The sequence below is a fragment of the Pinus tabuliformis genome, chromosome 1_2, assembly GCF_031772625.1.
Source record: "Pinus tabuliformis cultivar Carrire ecotype Pingquan chromosome 1_2, CPIR1, whole genome shotgun sequence".
In the NCBI taxonomy this organism is placed as follows: domain Eukaryota; kingdom Viridiplantae; phylum Streptophyta; class Pinopsida; order Pinales; family Pinaceae; genus Pinus; species Pinus tabuliformis.
This window is the reverse complement of record NC_142298.1, coordinates 645,505,913-645,520,681: the sequence shown is the minus strand read 5'-3', so window position 1 is coordinate 645,520,681 and position 14,769 is coordinate 645,505,913.

Genomic DNA, 14,769 nt, shown 5'->3' with positions numbered 1-14,769 from the left:
CACTTCGACCATCTTGGATTCCACCTTAACCTCCATGTTGTCAACCTTGAAATGTGAGTTGATCATCTTGGCATTCAAATGCTCCATTGTCTTCTGCAACAACTTGAGGTCTTTCTTGATGCCTGAGAGGTGAGTCATCACTACCACCAATTGTTTGTGAACCTCTTATGCTACTTGTTTCCCCAACTATTCGACCATAGCCACGATATCTCCCATGGGCTGAATTCCTTGCTCCCCTAGACATGAATAACTCTTAGTTTTAACTGTTGCATCCATCGCCTTAATATAATTCTCTTCTCCTTGTTGAATGATGCACCCATCCTTTCAAATTGAATAATCTTCCCTAATCCTTGATCAAACTCGACATGAACCACCATGCCTACAACCACCAATTTGCTTACTGATTGAACTGCTATCACTCTTCGTAGCACAGGTGAAGTACTAGGTCTACCTTCCCCAAACTTAGCATTTAATATTAAGCCATTTGTCTTCCACTTGGCCATCATCATGGAATTTAAATCTTTATTCCTCCATCTAAATTTAGGACATCCCATTTACTGGCTGAGACTCCCGAGAGGATCCTTCCAAGCCTCAAAGCGATACTTAGGTTGGTATGATTTGTCTCCTTTAATGCACCCTTTATTCCCTTTTATATTTGGAGTTATATCTCTTGATTGATTTTTCATGGAATGTGACATATTTGATTATTCGTTTAATCTAAGATCAAAACCCCTTGTTTTAAGGAAACACCTATGTTGGCATGATTGTCTGCCTAACATGGAAAATATTATAATCTTCAAGTTGACTTAGGAGAATCCCTATTCGAAGAAACATAGGGGATAGTTCAAAGTCAGAATGTTTCCCAATCTTGGAACATCTTTGCAAGATGACCACTGAATCTCCAAATATACTTAGTTGTCATAGACCTTTGGATATAGCTATTTTAAGTCCTTTCTAGAGCGATAAGGTTTTTGTAACAACCCTAGTGAAAATTCCATGTAATAAAAGTTAATAAAGGCAAAATAATAATCACGGTTGATGGGACACTTAGTCCAAGCTGAATGTTGGGAAAAAGCATAGTGCGGGGGATCACTGGTGATTGATTAATCGCTAAGGAAATTAGAAAAGGAATGGAAAAGGCTTTGGTAAGACAAAATGACATTTTGGTACATTTATTTTTCAAAATAATGGAAATTAGGAGAAAAGGGAGGTGAAAGGTCACAAGTTGCATGTGAGGAGGAAAATAATGGAAAATGAAGAAAATAGAGGCCTCATTAATAAAAAGGCTTATGAGGATCAATTCACAGACTTTTGTCAATTCATTTTTGGAGCTCTCTCTCTATTCTCTCTCTCTCATACTCTTGGACACTTAGATTTTTCTTGGAGTACTGTTGGAGGAGTGTTGATACTTGGATTTTTGGAGTAAGAAGGCAAAGGAAGAGCAGGAAAGTGCAAGAGGACATCGCGATCAACAACTACAATTAGTTTTTCTTGTATGTACTGAGTTGCATGTATGTTTTCCTCGCTAGTTTTGGCATGCATGACATATGCATGTGGTTTATTGTTCATGATTTGTCATTGGCATGGACGATTTCCTGAATTGACAGTGGATTTTCCTAGCCTTACCATTTCTTGGATAACCTTGGTGTTGTGGATTCATTTCTTTGTTTTTTTGGTTGGTTCTCATGTTTCCTTTAGCTTGGGTTGAGTTACTAGTTCTTGGAAGCCTTGGTTGGAAAAATGCTCTGGAAGCCTTGTAACAGCTTGGGTTGAGTTACTAGTCCTGGAAGCCTTGGTTGGAAAAACGCTCTAGAAGCCCTTAGTGGGTTGAGTTACTAGTCCTAGAAGATTTGGTTGGACAAACGCTCTGGAAGCCCGGAGTAAGCTGTGGGTTGAGTTAGGAAGCCTTGGTTGGAACAATGCTTTGGATCCCTGGAAGCCTTGGGTAGAGACCAATCTGGTGATGGTTTTATGAGGTTTGACCATAAGGTGGAATCATGATTTGATGGGTTGAGGTGGTTGGCCTCTGGAAGCCCTTGATGGTTTTGATTGATGTGTTTTATGAGATCCTGCATTCATGCTTGGAATATGGCACGAGGGTCACTAGCTAAAGAGAGATTTGGCTCAGCTAACTTGATTGTTCGTTACATTCCCCAAGCCCCATACATACCTTGTTTCAATTATTCCATCGAGGTTATAGATCACCCCTCCCACCCCTGCCTCCCTCAGGTTACCTTTTGAAGCACCATTGAAAAAAAGTTGCGGTCGACCCAAGCTTCTTTGTCATTCTTCAAATCTTTCCCTGTACAATCTAATGCAGAATGACGGAATTTTATAGGTCTTGAAGCTTTCAGTATGACCTTAAGTTTAGTTTATCTTAATCCACTCTTTTTCATTGTTCCTGAGGGTGTCCAAATCTGAGTTATCAAATCCCCTGGCAGATATTGCCTCAAAAAGAAATTGCATTCCTTTTATAGCTTTTGTTGCAGGAGAGATTTTATTATCTTGGAATATTGCTTTATTGTGACATAACCAAATCAACCAACATAGATATTTTTGAACTTCCATCCAACATCTCATACTTATGGAATCTTTACTTCTGTTGAAAGGGTATTGGGATCGCTAGTGGAAAAACATCTCATACCACTCCGTTGGGATAATATGGATTTGGGTTAGCCGCTGAAGAGTGGCTTTCTAGGTTCCAAGGAGAAGGGGCATTGGAAAAGAAGATGTGATCCAGGTGGATATTGGTGGCCACCCGCTAATTCCACTTGGATCCCATCTAGTGCTTCTTACAGTTTTTTTCAGTTTCCTTAATTATAGTACAGTTTACTATTTTTAGCAGTTTTTCGGGTCCTAAACTTCCGGAGCCGTTTTGAGGCCCTAAACGATGTTTTTTGGGAAATCTTCCGCCAGCGATTTGTTTGATAAATATCATCTTTTCCATCGTAGTCCTCGGAGAGATCTTTCCAACGGGCTATCATGCATGTCAAACGGAGATAGTACGACCAATTTGCGACCCCGGGAAGTTGATGTACCAACTTACCCAAAAACGGGGCCCACAATTTGGCGTTTCATCTTCTAGGGTTAGGTTTTGGAATGTGGAGGGTCTTCCATTGTTTCTCAACAATAAATAGGCCTTCGAGCCTCATTGTAAGACAGTTCAGAGGCATGTAGCCACCACATCTCTTCTCAGAGATAAGTTACCATCGCCCTAGCTGGTTTATTCCCATTTCTGTTTGTAAGCATATTTCAATATTTTACAGTAATGAATTGAGGTATTATTTCCACTGCATATCTGTCTTTATGGTTATCTCTGTATTTTATTGCGTTCTTGTTTAAATTCGGATCAGTGGTATCAGAGCGGTCTGCTTTTCTTCTCTGTTTTTCTTTGCATGTCCCCAACGAGGTCGGGATATAAGGAGTTAGGGCTTGAACTGGTCGAACCTTTACAAGACCAGCCTCGCAAATCCCGACGGCCTCCCATGGCGGATGAAAAGAAAGACGAGGGGGCAGGAGATCCTATCAAAATCTTGCTCGAAGAAGCCCTCGAGCGACAAAGGAACACAATGATGGACAACTTTTCCCAAATCCTTCAGCAGCTACCCAGGGGCGACACATCGGCTTCCAACAACAACTCTGGAAACGCCACACCATTTAAGGTACAAGTTAATTTTGAAATCCCCATATTCGAGGGTCAGATAGACGCAGATGTCGTCAATAAATGGTTAAATGTGCTAGAGGGTTATTTTTCTGTTCATGATTTTTCTAGTCGGGAAAAGATTATTTTCGCTCTTCTCAAAGCAGCCCCCCACGTCAAGGATTGGTGGGAAACCTACTGCGAGCAGAAGGATGAAAGTACAGGCTCAATATTTTCAGTCGCACCAACTTGGGATTCATTCAGAGATGCCATCAAGGAGCAGTACTACCCTGTCGGAAGCTATGAGGATCAATACATAAAGTGGACCACGCTACGGCAGGGAAGGGACCAAGACGTACCAGAGTTTACCAATATTTTCCATACCCTTCGCACAAAGTTGGGTATCAAGGATACAGAGCAGCATTTGGTACTCAAATACCGTGGCTGCCTGCACAAGTACATCCAAGAAGAAATAGAATTCCTGAACATCTCCTCGCTCGGCACAGCATACCGATATGCCGTCAAGGTCGAGCAAAAGTTTAAACAGAAGAAGCGAGACTTTGGGTCTGCGAATCCGAAACAAGGGAAAGGTGCCCCCAAACCGCAGAACAAAGGACAAAGCCAAGGTGGGGTGGCCCAAGACAACCCGCCAAAGTTGCAAGCAAAGAACAGCGCTGCGAAGCCGAAAAAGGACACGGGAAAGTGGTGTGAGTTCCATAAGAGCTCCACTCACAACACAAGTGAGTGTCGGGCCAAGCAGTCACTGGTGGCCGAGCTAAAGGTTTCAGAATCAGATGCATGTTCTGACTCTGAGTCAGAACCCGATAAGGGGAATGACAAAGGGAAGCAGATTATCGATGCGGAGCCCAACGCCACCATTGCCACCACGAAGATCCAAAAGGAGGAACCTAAAGATCCAGAGGAGGAGGAGCATCTCTTCCACTCCCAGATGTGGGTAAAGGGCTCCCCGCTACAGTTCATTGTCGACAGCGGGAGCCAAAAGAACCTCATTTCAGCAGAGGTCGTGAAGCGGCTGGGCTTACCGACCACAGCACATCCACAACCATACACCATTGGGTGGTTGCACCAAGGACGGGATCTTCGCGTGAGCCAACAGTGTCGCCTTCCATACAACATCAAGCCCTTCACGAATGAGGTATTGTGTGACATTGCTCCCCTTGAAGTTTGTGATGTGTTATTAGGACAACCATACTTGTGGAAGCGACATGCTATGTATGAGTCAAGGCCCCGTGCTGTTATCATTACTTTGAGAAATAAGTTGTACAGGATACCAGAGGTAGCACCGCCTACCGCCATCTCTTTGGTTACTGCAAAACAATGCAGTAAGCTCATTTCCAAAATCGGGAAGTTTGTTTTCCTGATGATATGCCCTCAAGAAAAGAAGAAGACGGTGGCCACGACCTCCAGACAGGGCCCCTCCGCACGACAACTACAGATGGACAAGGTCGTGGAGGAGTATGAGGACATCTTCACCTCCCCCGTAGGGGTTCCTCTGCACTGTCAAGTCAAGCACTCCATTGATCTGACCCCAGGTTCGCCACTGCCCAATGGACCAATCTATCGGCGCTCTGTTCTGGAGAATGATGAAATCAAGAGGCAGATTCAGGAGCTGCTACAAAAAGGTCTTATCCATCCGAGTTCATCGCCCTGTGGGAGCCCGATCGTGCTGGTACAAAAGAAGGATGGGACTTGGAGACTCTGTATTGACTATCGGGCGCTGAACAAGATCACTGTCCGTAATAGATACCCAATCCCACGGATTGATGACCTCCTGGACCAACTAAAGGGGGCAAAATATTTCAGCAAGATCGATTTGAAGTCAGGATATCACCAAGTACCAATCGAACCCTCCGATGTGTGGAAGACTGCCTTCAAAGCCAAGGAGGGCCTTTTCGAATGGTTGGTTATGCCTTTCAGATTGACGAATGCTCCTACAACATTCATGAGGCTAATGGACGACATCTTGCGGCCATTCACCAACTCATTTGTAGTGGTATACTTGGATGACATCTTGATCTTTAGCAAGACTTGGGAAGAGCACCTCCACCACATCCGACAGGTTCTCCAAACACTGCGACAACACAAGTTATGTGCCAATTTGGAGAAATGCACTTTTGGCATGACCCAGGTTCAGTATCTGGGATACATTATTGATGAACGGGGGGTGCATGTGGATCCAGCCAAGATCTAGGTCATTCGGGATTGGCCATCTCCAACCACTCTGATAGAGCTTCGCAGCTTTCTAGGCCTTGCCAACTTCTACCGCAGGTTCGTGTTGGGATTTTCTCATATCACTTGGCCCTTGAGTCAGGTCACCAAGGGAGGAGCGAAAGCAAATTTTTTTTGGTCTGAATCTCAACAGAAGGCATTCACAGAGTTGAAAGATCGACTCTGCATAGCACCAGCTCTTGCATTACCATACTTGCAACAACCATTTGAGGTCGAGACAGATGCCTCTGACTATGCTATTGGGGCAGTCCTTACTCAACACGGGCATCCAGTGGCATATCACAGTGAGACACTTTCAGACACAGTCCGGAAGTATCCCACTTATGACAAAGAGATGTATTCCATTGTGCAGGCCTGCCGACAATGGAAGCATTACATTTTGGGGAAGGAAACGGTCATCCACACGGACCACCGACCCGTGCAGTTCATACAGACCCAAGGGAAATTGCAGAATGATCGCCATCAGAAGTGGTCCACATACCTGCAACAGTTCCATTTGAATTAGAAGGGCAGCACCAATAATGTTGCAGATTGCCTCAGTCGACCACCGATCATGGCGTTAACCACCGTGCTCAACTCTTGTGGGCACGAGACTTCTGATTGGCCACTGCTCTACAAAAGCGACCCGGAATTCGGCCACACATACCAGACACTCTTGGAGGGTCAGCATGTTCCATATTTTCACCTCCAGGATGACCTATTATGCCACCTGGGTCACCTTTGTGTTCCTTCAAGCGAGCGTGCCAAGATGATCTGGGAAGCACACTACAGTCGAGCCGTTGGGCATTTTGGGGTCAAAAAAACCGTGGCAGTACTACAGAAATATTTCTATTGGCCGAATCTTCGACAGGATGTCGGGAAGTACATCAGATCATGCACTGCTTGCACCATTGCCAAACCGACCATCAAGAAGCAAGGCCTCTATACCCCATTGCCTATGCCTAGTCGACCTTGGGAATCCATCTCCATGGATTACATGTCAGGCCTCCCTTCCACTAGGCATGGAAATGACTGTGTTTTCGTGGTCGTCGACAGGTTCTCGAAGATGGCCATTATGGTGGCCTGCAAGAAGAATATCACAACAGAAGCCACTGCCAAACTCTTCTTTGAACGAGTATGGGTACACTTTGGGATCCCACAGTCTATCATTTCAGATCGGGACAGCAAGTTCCTCAGTACATTTTGGTCTAGCCTATGGTCGATGCTGGACACCAAACTCACTAAGTCCACAGCCTTCCATCCTCAAACTGATGGCCAGACTGAGGTCGTCAACAGGATGATTGTACACATTCTGCGCATGTACAACTCAAAGCATCCACGCACATGGGACGAGAGCCTACACTATGTTCAACACAGCTACAACCGGGCTCTCCACAGCTCGACTGGCCACAGCCCTTTCCAGGTGGGATTGGGATTCCAGTCACTATGTCCCATCGATGTGGCCATGCCATTTGCAGCTACTCACGCAGATTCTGCTCATGTCCAATCTGAAACAGATAAGGCAAACAGCTTCATTGAGCACATCCAACATATTCGCCAGCAGGTCCATGACATTTTGGAGAAATCAAATGCCAAGTACAAGCAGCGACATGATCAACATCGGGTGCCACACAAGTTTCAAGTGGGTGACAAAGTCTGGTTGCATTTGCAAAAGGAACGCCTTACCGGAGCCTATCGGAAACTCAGACCACTCCGATATGGCCCTTACACCATTACCAAGGCTATGGGAGACAATGCTTTTGAGCTCAGCATTCCCCCATTCCTTGGCCTGCACCCGGTGTTCAATGTCGACCACCTTCGGCCATACTTTCCACCATTACTAGACACATCCGACATTGCAGAACAACTCACACCCACAGAGTTAAATCCAGCTTGCATGGAACAAGTTGCAACTGATCGGATCATGGACACACAGATCAAGCACACTCGCCAGCAAAATATCCAACTGTATCGAGTTTCCAAAGCAAGACAACTCCTTCACCAGGGCAAGTGGCTCACCAGGGACCAAGTGCAGCAGAAGTTCCCTCATCTCATGGAGGAACTCAACGCAATGGGGACCATTGCTTCCTAAGGGAGGAGGAATGATCCAGGTGGATATTGGTGGCCACTCGCTAATTCCACTTGGATCCCATATAATGCTTCTTACAGTTTTTTTCAGTTTCCTTAATTATAGCACAGTTTACTATTTTTAGCAGTTTTTAGGGTCCTAAACTTCTGAAGCCGTTTTGAGGCCCTAAACGATGTTTTTTGGGAAATCTTCCGCCAGTGATTTTTCTGATAAAAATCGTCTTTTCCATCGTAGTCCTCGGAGAGATCTACTGGAAATAATACTGAGAGGGGGGGGGGTGAATCAGTATTATCATATCAATAATAATTTTCAAATTTCATGCTCAGAAACATATACGCTACTTCAGTTAAGTGAACCTGTGTGTACACGCTACTGTGTCTAAAGCAACTAGCGTATATCCAGAAATCTTATGATTCAGTTAGCTTATCTTCAGTAAATGCATCAGAACATTATTAACCACATTGACAGTAAATAGGTGCAGTATAACAGAACAGATCATCACATAAAAGCCACACACATGAACACCATGATATAAGGTGGAAACCCAATGTGGGTGAAAACCACCTGCTGCAATTCATCTCTTTCTTCTTTAATAAGAAACTTCTTTTACAATGTACTGGTGCAGTCCTTTACCAGCACGCAGGCTACAACCTACAGAGGGCTACAACCCTCTCTCGTTTTCCAACTACTTCTGGAAGGGAGCTACAACCCCCTCAGCTCTTGTACTAGCCGATCCATTTACTAGTACGTAGGTGCTGACCCTACAGAAGGCTACAACCTTCTTTCCTACAGGGACCACGTTTCATCAATTTTCAGACTGGATCCATGAGTACAAAACAAACACTGCTTCAATACAAACATCAACTTATACTTGCATCATAATCACCCAATACTGAATCACTGAAACCCTGTCATCAAGAACACAGAACACAAACCAGAGCCCAGAACTCTGCAGCAATCACCAGAATCAATAGCAACCTGAAATATCAAATCTTATTATGCATACGCTACTTCGCTATACCAAAACCGCGTGTATACGCACTTTCTCCAAAGGCAACCCGCGTGCAGATCTAGAAATAATTACTTATACCTTCGCTGTCAAATCCGACCCTTGCCAAGCGTCCCGAAAAGATAACCAACAATACCAGATCTCCTTACTTCATCAGACATGCCTTGCTTCTACAACTTTGCCTAATGATCTTCTCCTTATATAGCCTTAGGCACTTCACAATACCACGGACCAAAACCATAGTAACGCAATACCATCAACTTCAAAACTAGGGATCGACACGCCCGTCGAGACACCATGGTCCAAAACCATAGGCACAACTTCCAAGGACTAACCACCACAGATGGAAGAAGGATGTGTTAGAATCCCTGACTTGCAACCATAGATTGCGATACTTTAAGCGCCAAAAATTTTCTTCTTGTCTACTTAAGGAGAAAATTTGTTGGGCAAGATCTCTTTCTCGATGAAGATGCTCTTCCTCTATTTGGGCTTCCTCCATCTTTTTGTAGTGCTCTTCTAATTGTTGAACCTTATCTCTCCATTTTTTCCTTGGAGATTGGTAACTCTCTTTTAACCATTTCCTTAGATCCTTCTTCACATTGTGAAGCTTTGACTCCCACACAAAGTGTGGGAAGCCCTGAATGGGAGTAAGCCAAGCTTGCTCCACCAAAGACCTCACTCCTTCAAATTGAACCCAATCAATATTAAATCTTAAGGGAATAGGACCAAGATTTTCCACCTTCTCCAATATAAGTGTGATTGGACGATGGCCTGATTCTCCTTGAGCTTCTATTGATGATGCACAATCTACTCCTTTAAGGAACCAGTTACTATGTATCAAGAAGTGATCTAGACAATGATCCGGACTTAAAAAGGAACGCAACAAATTACAGATATAACCATAAACACAGATATGCAGCGGAAATAATACATCATTTCATTAATATAAAATACTGAAATATGCTTACAAATAGTAATGAAAATAAACCAGCTAGGGCGATGGTAGCTTATCTCTAAGAAGAGATGTGGTGGCTACATGCCTCTGAACTGTCTTAAAATGAGGCTCGAAGGCCTATTTATTGTTGAGAAACAATGGAAAACCCTTAACATTCCAAAACCTAACCCTAGAAGATGAAATGCCAAACTGTGGGCCCCATTTGGGTAAATTGGTACATCAACTTCTCAGGGTCGTAACTTTGGCATAGGATCTCTGTTTGACGCGTACAATAGCTCGTTAGAAAGATCTGTCCGAGCACTACCACTTTGGGAAGGGAAACATCGGTCCATGGACCCATGTTGCCCCCAGATTTCCCAAAAAACGTCGTTTAGGGCCTCAAAACAGCTTCGAAAGTTCAGGACCAGAAAAACTGCTAAAAATAGTAAGTTGTGCTACAATTAAGGAAAAAGAGAAACAATGGTGGGTGTCCAGGTGGACTTGGCAGGTGGCCACCAATATCCACCTGGATCATTCCTCCCCCCTTAGGAAGCAATGGTCCCCATTGCGTTGAGTTCCTCCATGAGATGAGGAAACTTTTGCTGCACTTGGTCCCTGGTGAGCCACTTGCCTTGGTGAAGGAGTTGGCCTGCTTTGACAACTCGATACAGTTGGATATTCTGTTGGCGAGTGTTCTTGATCTATGTGTCCATGATCCGATCAGTTGCAGCTTGTTCCATGCAATCTGGATTTAATTCTGTGGGTGTGAGTTGTTCTGCAATGTTGGATGTGTCTAGTAATGGTGGAAAGTGTGGCCGAAGGCGGTCCACATTGAACACTGGGTGTAGGCCAAGGAATGGGGGAATGTTGAGCTCAAATTCATTCTCTCCCACAGCCTTAGTAATGGTGTAAGGACCATATCGGAGTGGTCTTAGTTTCCGATAGGCTCCAGTAAGGTGTTCCTTTTGCAGATGCAACCAGACTTTATCGCCCACCTAAAACTTGTGTGGCACCCGATGTTGATCATGTCGCTACTTGTACTTGGCATTTGATTTCTCCAGAATGTCATGGACCTGCTAGCGAATATGTTGGATGTGCTCGATGAAGCTGGTTGCCTTATCTGTTTCGGACTGGACATGAGCCGAATCTATGTGAGTAGCTGCAAGTGGCATGGCCACGTCAATGGGGCATAGTGGCTGGAATCCCAAGCCCACCTGAAAAGGGTTGTGGCCAGTAGAGCTGTGAAGAGCTCGGTTGTAGCTGTGCTGAACATAGGGGAGGCTCTCGTCCCATGTGCGTGGATGCTTTGAGTTGTACATGCGCAGAATGTGCACAATCATCCTATTGACAACCTCTGTCTGGCCATTAGTTTGAGGATGGAAGGCTGTGGACTTAGTGAGTTTGGTGTCCAGCATTGACCAGAGACTGGACCAAAATGTACTGAGGAACTGACTATCCCGATCTGAGATGATAGACTGTGGGATCCCAAAGTGCACCCACACTCGTTCAAAGAAGAGTTTAGCAGTGGCTTCTACTGTGATATTCTTCTTGCAGGCCGCCATAATAGCCATCTTCGAGAACATGTCGACGACCACAAAAACATAGTCATTTCCATGCTTAGTGGAAGGAAGGCCTGACATGTAATCCATGGAGATGGATTCCCAAGGTCGACTAGGGGTAGGCAGTGGGGCATAGAGGCCTTGCTTCTTGATGGTCGGTTTGGCAATGGCACAGGCAGTACATGATCTGATGTACTTCCCAACATCCTGTCGAAGATTCGGCCAATAGAAATAATTTTACAGTACTGCCATTGTTTTCTCGACCCCAAAATGCCCAGCAGCCTGACTATAGTGTGCTTCCCAAATCATCTTGGCACGCTCGCTTGAAGGAACACAAAGGTGACCCAGGTGGCATAACAAGGCATCCTGGAGGTGAAAATTTGGAACATTCCGACCCTCCAAGAGTGTCTGGTATGTGTGGTCGAATTCTAGGTCGCTTTTGTAGAGAAGTGGCCAATCATAAGTCTCATGCCCACAAGAGTTGAGCACAGTGGTTAACGCCATGATCGGAGGTCGACTGAGGCAATCTGTAACATTAGGTGCTACCCTTCTTATACTTGATATTCAAATGGAACTGTTGTATGTATGTAGACCACTTCTAATGGCGATCATTCTGCAATTTCCCTTGGGTCTGTATGAACTGTAGGGGTCGGTGGTCTGTGTGGATGACCGTTTCCTTCCCCAAAATGTAATGCTTCCATTTTCGACAGGCCTGCACAATGGAATACATCTCTTTATCATAAGTGGGATACTTCCGGACTGTTTCTGAAAGTGTTTCATTGTGATATGCCACTGGATGCCCATGTTGAGTAAGGACTACCCCAATAGCATAGTCAGAGGCATCTGTCTCGACCTCAAATGGTTGTTGTAAATCTGGTAACGTGAGCACTGGTGCCGTGCAGATGCGATCTTTCAACTCTATGAATGCCTTCTGTTGAGATTCAGACCAAAATTTTTTTGCTTTCGCTCCTCCTTTGGTGACTTGACTATAGGGCCAAGTGATATGATAAAACCCCAACACGAACCCGCGGTAGAAGTTGGCAAGACCTAGAAAGCCGCAGAGCTCTGTCAGAGTGGTTGGAGATGGCCAATCCCGAATGACTTGGATCTTGGCTGGATCCACATGCACCCCCTGTTCATCAATAATGTATCCCAGATACTAAACCTGGGTCATGCCAAAAGTGCATTTCTCCAAATTGGCACATAGCTTGTGTTGCCGCAGTGTTTGGAGAACCTGTCAGATATGGTGGAGGTGCTCTTCCCAACTCTGGCTGAAGATCAGAATGTCATCCAAATATACCACTACAAATGAGTTGGTGAATGGCCGCAAGATGTCATCCATTAGCCTCATGAAGGTTGTAGGAGCATTCGTCAATCCGAAAGGCGTAACCAACCATTCGAAAAGGCCCTCCTTGGCTTTGAAGGCAGTCTTCCACACATCATAGGGTTCGAGTGGTACCTGGTGATATCCTGACTTCAGATTAATCTTGCTGAAATATTTCGCCCCCTTTAGTTGGTCCAGGAGGTCATCAATCTGCGGGATCGGGTACCTATTACGGACAGTGATCTTGTTCAACACCCGATAGTCAATACAGAGTCTCCAAGTCACATCCTTCTTCTGTACCAACACGATCGGGCTCCCACAAGGTGATGAACTCGGACGGATGTGACCTTTCTGCAGGAGCTCCTGAATCTGCCTCTTGATTTCATCGTTCTCCAGAATGGAGTGTCGATAAATTGGTCGATTGGGTAGCGGCGCACCTAGGGTCAGATCGATGGAGTGCTTGACTTGACAATGCAGAGGAACCCCTGCGAGGGAGGTGAATATGTCGTCATACTCCTCCACGACCTTGTCCAGTTGTAGTTGTCGTGCGTAGGGGCCCTGTCTGGAGGTCGCGTCCATCGTCTTCTTCTTTCCTTGAGGGTGTATCATCAGGAAAACAAATTTCCTGATTTTGGAAATGAACTTACTGCATTGTTTTGCAGTAATCAAAGAGATGGCGGTAGGCGGTGCTACCTCTGGTATCCTGTACAACTTATTTCCCAATGTAATAATAACAGCATGGGGCCTTGATTCATACACAACATGTCGCTTCCATAATTATGGTTGTCCTAATAATACATCACAAACTTCAAGGGAAGAAATGTCACACAATACCTCATCTGTGAAGGGCTTGATGTTGTATGGAAGGCGACACTGCTGGCTTACGCGAATATCCCGTCCCTGGTGAAGCCACCCGACGGTGTACAGTTGTGGATGTGCTGTGGTCGGTAAGCCCAACCGCTTCACGACCTCTGTCGAAATGAGGTTCTTTGGCTCCTGCTATCGATAATGAACTGTAGCGAGGAGCCCTTTACCCACATTTGGGAGTGGAAGAGACGCTCCTCCTCCTTTGGATCTTCGGGTTCATTTTTCTGGATCTTGGCGGTAGCAACAGTGGCATTGGGATTCGCACCAATGATCTGCTTCCCTTTGTCATTCCCCTTGTTAGGTTCTGACTCAGAGTCGGAACATGCATCTGATTCTGAAACCTTTAGCTCAGCCACTACTGACTACTTGGCCCGACACTCACTTGTGTTGTGAGTGGAGCTCTTATGGAACTCACACCATTTTCCCGTGTCCTTTTTCAGCTTTGCGGCGCTGTTCTTTGCTTGCAACTTCGGCGGGTTGTCTTGCGCTGCCCCGACTTGGCTTTGTCCTTTGTTCTATGGTTTAGGGGCACCTTTCCCTTGCTTTGGATTCGCAGATCCAAAGTCTCGCTTCTTTTGTTTAAACTTCTGCTTGACCTTGACGACATATCGGTATGATGTGCCGAGCGAGGAGATGTTCAGGAATTGTATTTCTTCCTAGATGTGCTTGTGCAGGCAGCCGCGATATTTGAGTATCAAATGCTGCTCTGAATCCTTGATACCCAACTTTGTGCGAAGGGTATGGAAAATATTGGTGAACTCCAACACGTCTTGGTCCCTTCCCTGCCACAGCGTGGTCCACTTTATGTATTCATCCTCATAGCTTCCGACAGGGTAGTACTGCTCCTTGACGGCCTCTCGGAATGAATTCCAAGTGGGTGAGGCTGAAAATAGTGATCCGGTACTTTCATCCTTCTGCTCGTAGTAGGTTTCCCACCAGTCCTTGACGTGGGGGGCTGCTTTGAGAAGAGCGAAAACAATATTTTCCCAACTCAAAAATTCATGAACAGAAAAATAACCCTCTAGCAGATTTAATCATTTATCTACGGCATCTGCGTCTATCTGACCCTTGAATATGGGGATTTCAAAATTAACTTTTACCTTAAAGGGCGTGGCATT